This window comes from Hypomesus nipponensis, chromosome 3, assembly GCF_054491055.1.
Source record: "Hypomesus nipponensis isolate SF chromosome 3, ASM5449105v1, whole genome shotgun sequence".
NCBI classification, from domain to species: domain Eukaryota; kingdom Metazoa; phylum Chordata; class Actinopteri; order Osmeriformes; family Osmeridae; genus Hypomesus; species Hypomesus nipponensis.
The window spans coordinates 19795334-19801337 of record NC_140363.1 but is presented as its reverse complement, the minus strand read 5'-3'; the positions used below and the strand labels follow the sequence as shown (position 1 = coordinate 19801337).

Below are 6004 nucleotides of genomic sequence, written 5' to 3'. Positions count from 1 at the left end.
AAAACCAGACTCCTGTTTTTTGGCAAGATCTCTTGGCTTGTGTATTTATGTAACTTTTTCGGCAAACAATCAGACACACAGAAAGCCTCATAAGGGGGAGCCAGTTGTGTGGAATAAGGTCGTTTGTCTTTTGACAACTTTGATCTTACAGGAAGCTCTAAAAACCTGTGATCATGTCATAATTGCACTGCTGAACTGACATGACTTCACAATAACACCGCATCCATGCCAACATGACCAAAGTCAACATACAGACACATAATGAACTGTGTGATCATCCTCATGTTCACAGTGTTCTGATTAAGTAGAGCTGAAGGCTCACCAGGGAGAACAATACTGGCTTGTTGGTTCCCGTGGATTAACAAACAGCAGACTGTTCTTAGAGCAACTCTGAAGTACAGTAGCCAAGCCATGCTACGCATTCCAACCCACTCCATTGACAAATCCCACGTCCAAGGTTCAGATGAGGGCTTTAGCAGTTCCTTCCGTAGCCAAAGTTGTTGTGTATGTTAACTGTTCCCCAGGATTCTCGTAATGCTGCTCAGCACTGGCTGGGTCTGTCAGAGGGGTTTCAGCAGCGAGGAAGCGAGCTGCCATATAAGGGAAGTGTACCTCGCCTCGTCAGAGCGCTTCCTCGAAGAGTCCCAGGGCAGAACTGGTATCTGGTCAGTGACTCACAGTCTTTCTTCTTCTGACCCTCTCTATCAGTGCTGTTGTACATCGTGTGTGTGTGTGTGTGTGTGTGTGTGTGTGTGGCAGAGGGATATACTTTGTTTAGTTTCAGATCCACTACTGTGTACGTTGTGTTTCTTTGGCTGTTGCTGAGTTACCATGACTGTTTATTTGATGGATTCCTAAGATTCAGCTCAAGGGAAGGGATATACTTAATATAAACAGGGTGTACAATGCTAAGAGTGTTTTAGCAATGGCTTGTTTCCCAGAGGGCTGTGTTTGTATCTGTGTTGCACACATCAGAGGGATGACATCTAAAATGATCTCAAATCTAGATGGAATCATGCTGCAGGGGAACGCTTGATGAATCCAGGAGCTACAAAATGCTTCTGTCATCCAAGTCCTTTTACATGAGAGAGAGAGAGAGAGAGAGAGAGAGAGAGAGAGAGAGAGAGAGAGAGAGAGAGAGAGAGAGAGAGAGAGAGAGAGAGAGAGAGAGAGAGAGAGAGAGAGAGAGAGAGAAAAAGAGAGAGAGAAAGACAGAAAGACAGAAAGACAGAAAGACAGAAAGAGAGAGAGAGAGAGGCCCAGGACCAAGGATGTTTGGGGCCAGAGTCTTGCTCTTCTGACTGATGGTGTTAGTGTGTTAGGGTTCATCAGGGTTCAGTTGCTGTGTCTAGTTAGGGTTCCTGATCTCTACCCTGAGAGGACAGAGACCCCAGTCTGCCACTTGTTATCTACAATTACCACACACACACACACATACAGTAGAGAGGCGTACACAGCTGAGGAACAGGCTTCTGCTCGAACACAAATGTGTGTCTAACTAGGCTGGTGTCCATGTCAAGCTGGCTGCGTCTGTCTCCTGTCTGGAGCATAGCTGGTCTCCTTCCATCGTCCTCCTCCTGTCTCTCTTCCTATCTCTATCCCCCTCCCTCCCTCCCTCCCTCCCTCCCTCCCTCCCTCCCTCCCTCCCTCCCTCCCTCCCTCCCTCCCTCCCTCCCTCCCTCCCTCCCTCCCTCCCTCCCTCCCTCCCTCCCTCCCTCCCTCCCTCCCTCCCTCCCTCCTCTTCCTCCCTCCCTCCCTCCCTCCCTCCCTCCATCCTCTTCCTCCTGTCTCTCCTCCTCCTCTCCTTCTCCTCCCTGCTGATTGAGTCACTCTCAGCAGCTGTGCTCCATCGCCCCTCACCTCATTCCACAGAAGACTCTTACAGCATCGTCACTTCCTCTTCTTCCTTTTATGGACGTGTCCACAACAGACTTCTCTGTAGGACTGAGGATCCAGACTCATTATTCAGGACTGCAGCCTTCTGGTACCATGTTTAAAGTCATGGAAATGTAAGGCGAGGACCAATAAATCAGTGTTCTTTGTTATTTTTCTGTGAGATCTCGACATTTTAAAGGTTTGTCTAAACAAACCCTGTGTTCCATGAAGTTAGAAAAGCACAATGCTGCACATTCTTGTATCCTTAGATTTACCATCTCTTTTGAAGACCTGCGTGCCAGTGTGTTTTCTCTGCTGCCAGTTCTACATCATGGAGATCACATGTGTTTTCTCTGGGAAACCCACCACAAGACCAGACAGGCATTAGCAGTAGGGCATGTCCCCAGGAAGAAGAAGAAGAAGACAGACACTCACTAACACAGCAGCAGTATTATGAGCAGTAAATGTTCCTTTGCTGAATCTTTGTGCACTCTGTACCCTGTATGTTTGGATTGTGATTACATACTCGATTTGAGGTGTTCAGGAGGAATAGATAACCCCACTGTTTAAGCAGTGCTGTTGAAGACAGCAGATCAAATCTGAGCATATGGTCAGGCTGTGAGTGGTTCACCCCTCCAGGTTGCTGGGCAGGGGGAGTGTTTGAGGAGGGACAGCCCTAGGGGGGAGACAGCCCTAGCTTGGCACATTATCACTGGACATGGAACTCAACTACCTATTTATAGGTTTCATCAAAAACCCTGAAAACCTTTCTAATTTATAGCATTTTTTATATCTTGTTACAAAGGAGGAAAATCCTCTATTCAACGTTTAAACTTACATATTTAGCTTTCCCATTCCTCTCTTTCCATCTCCTCTTCCTCCCTCTCTTCCTCTCCTCTAAGAAAGAGCTGCTTGTTCTGAGAGCCAGATTGGAATCCTGTCCCTTCTATTTGGACCTGGCATACCACTGAGGTGAGGTCAGATCACTGAGGTGAGGTCAGATCACTGAGGTGAGGTCAGATCACTGAGGTGAGGTCAGATCACTGAGGTGAGGTCAGAACACTGAGGTGAGGTCAGAACACTGAGGTGAGGTCAGATCACTGAGGTGAGGTCAGAACACTGAGGTGAGGTCAGAACACTGAGGTGAGGTCAGATCACTGAGGTGAGGTCAGATCACTGAGGTGAGGTCAGAACACTGAGGTGAGGTCAGATCACTGAGGTGAGGTCAGATCACTGAGGTGAAGTCAGATCACTGAGGTGAGGTCAGAACACTGAGGTGAGGTCAGATCACTGAGGTGAGGTCAGATCACTGAGGTGAGGTCAGAACACTGAGGTGAGGTCAGAACACTGAGGTGAGGTCAGATCACTGAGGTGAGGTCAGATCACTGAGGTGAGGTCAGAACACTGAGGTGAGGTCAGATCACTGAGGTGAGGTCAGAACACTGAGGTGAGGTCAGAACACTGAGGTGAGGTCAGATCACTGAGGTGAGGTCAGATCACTGAGGTGAGGTCAGATCACTGAGGGTAGGTCAGATCACTGAGGTGAGGTCAGAACACTGAGGTGAGGTCAGATCAGTCAGGGCTTGGAGAGTAAACACAGGTTGAAGGACCTGGCGATACCTGGAGATGCAAGCTGGAGTTGAGCTTTTCTCCATCTCCCCTCCTCCCCTCCTCTTCCTCCTTCTCCCCTCCCCTACCTCCTTCTGGTACTCATTCTCTTTCATTTTGACAGAAGACTTTATATTCATTTTAATTATCTTTAAAAAACTGTTAACTTGTGGCCAAAGTGATGTAACCACCTAAAACACAGAACTAATCCAAAGTTTGGTTTTGTTTGTGTGCCAGCACAGTGGATGAGTGTTTACACTCCTGATTGTATTGACAGTGAAACAGTCCTGAGAGAAGCCTGTCACAGCCACACCCGTCTGATCAACTACTAAACTGTGCCATGCCAAAATACAATTAGTTTCCATAAACAGTTTTTAGTTTTGGATACCAGACAAACATACGAGCCCGTTCTTGCAAATGACTATTGCCTAAACTGTGTGAAGAGCTGTTTCACTTCTGGGCCAGGACTCTCTGTGTACTTTACCTTTTGATCATTAGCACATCTTCATTACCGCTGACTCAAAACTGACTGTTTAGTTGCTCAGTAGGTAAACTACGGACATCGACGACTCCAAGGTCCAATCAGATATGAAGTTATTCCTTCATCCCATGTTCTCTTGTATGTTGATGGTATCAGTCACAGTGCTGGAAGGTGTGAGGGGTTCCTGAGGGAATCATTTTGGCATCCCTGGCCCCTCCCTGTCTTCCCATACAGGGCTGTAGTGTTACTGGGCCTCTGAGACCAGGTTTCCGGGCCAACTTATTTTCCTCCCTCATTTGAATTGTGTGATTCCATCGTGGATTCTCATAGTTTATGTGCACCAGGATGGGCTGGCTGAGGAGAACAAACTGATGAGGTGACTTCACAGCTCCAGGATGTCCTTGGGGTTTCTTCTCAACTGCCAGAATCAAACATCCACAACCCATGTGCATGAAGATTCTTGGATCATTACACTTTTCCTTGTGCGATCCAGGCAATGTCTCATTCAATAAAACAGCCCCACACCCTGATTCATCCATCCCAGTCAAGTCTGTGAGCTCCCTGCAGGTTTAGGCAGACAAAAGCCATCCTGTTTTGTCAGTCTTGCGTAATCCAGATCAATAGTGGTTCAATAAGCATCCTGGCCGGGCTGTCAGAGATACTAGCCCTCAGGGCAGCAGCAGCCTAAACATCTGCTCTCCTCTTCCCCTCTTCTCACTAAGGAGAGGAATGAGAAACCCCAGGTCTCCAGAACCTCTCCCCAAACCCTGACCAGAACCTGTCCCTGGTCATCTAGTCCTCTCTAACCCATGGGTTCTCATTCTGATGATATCCCAGGGACTGCTGTTGAAAATTAGCCGACTGGCTAAAACCGGCACTTTTACTGAAATGTTGATCAATGTGCATTGTCCCTGTAAAAATGAATGAAATAAACGAATATTGTGTGGGACCATTTTAAAAAGTAATTCTCAAGAGGTTTCTTAAGGTTTTCTCATGCATACTGTAGACAGAAACCCAGTCCAGTCAAGGACGTTCCTACAGTGAAGAACTAACAGTTGACATGCAGATGCTCAGCTTGTCTCACTGCCAAGGGTTGTTAGACTCCGAGGAGAATACAGAACCAGTGATGATACAGCACTGAGTCATGTTTACTTTACTTCCTTATATTCCATATTGTAAGCAGATGATGACTGGTACAAACAGACATATCCTTGATGTTTCTGAGTGTGTCTGATTGCAGCTGTGTACAATTCCACAGCTGACCGCTGGTGAGAAGGTCCACGCTGGTGAGAAGGTCCACGCTTGCAGAGTTTACAATCCCAGCACAAAGGCTTGACTGATGGGCCAGATCTGGGCTGGCTGACTGGTGTTTGGACTGGATACACAGCAGGGGAAATCCTTAGGCCTGACTGTGTGTACTTGACTTACAAACGTGTGTGGTGATCCCACACACACACAGACACACACAGCCAGACACACCAACGGTCATGTTCAGGTCATGGTTGTGTAATAAGCTTTACCATTTGATTAATTGACAGACAGCTTTCTTAAACAAAATATATGTATAATTTTTACCTAACAAAACATTACATTTTGTGGCTTTTAGTTTTTATTTGGGTAACCTTTTGTGACTGAAGAGGGCCTCTGTCAGTAAGAAATATCATAACTTCAGGAGTTATTATGTGAGAAAACACTGTTTACATAAGGAACTGTGATATCAGGAAATAGACAGTGACAGTGAAAACCAGCCTTAGTTCACCCAGGTGTGACACACCACACACTTTGAATGTGAACATCTCACACAGAGAAGAAGCACAAAACCAAACATCAGAGAAATATCTCACTTTTGTGTAAAGCCGAAATGTTCCCCTGTCTGGGCTCCCAGGTAGCCAGGAGCTCGCAGCACACACAGTGGGGATCTGAAACTCAGATGTGAGATGAACTGACATGGTGTTGATATTTTGTGAAAGGCAAATGTCCCTCACTCCTCAGCTAACGCATGGCATTCTATTATATTCACAGAATGACAGATTGTAATAA

General features: G+C 46.6%; 1 protein-coding gene across 2 annotated transcripts in view; it reads left to right on the top strand.

The window, feature by feature from the left end:
- Positions 1–561: 561 nt before the first annotated feature.
- Positions 562–6004, top strand: part of LOC146300260 (KATNB1-like protein 1) — a 31165-nt gene continuing 25722 nt past the window's right edge. For both annotated transcript variants that reach the window (XM_084682284.1, XM_084682239.1), the window contains exon 1: positions 562–665. The gene's annotated coding sequence lies outside the window, so the exon portion shown is untranslated. The remainder of the gene's footprint in view (positions 666–6004) is intronic.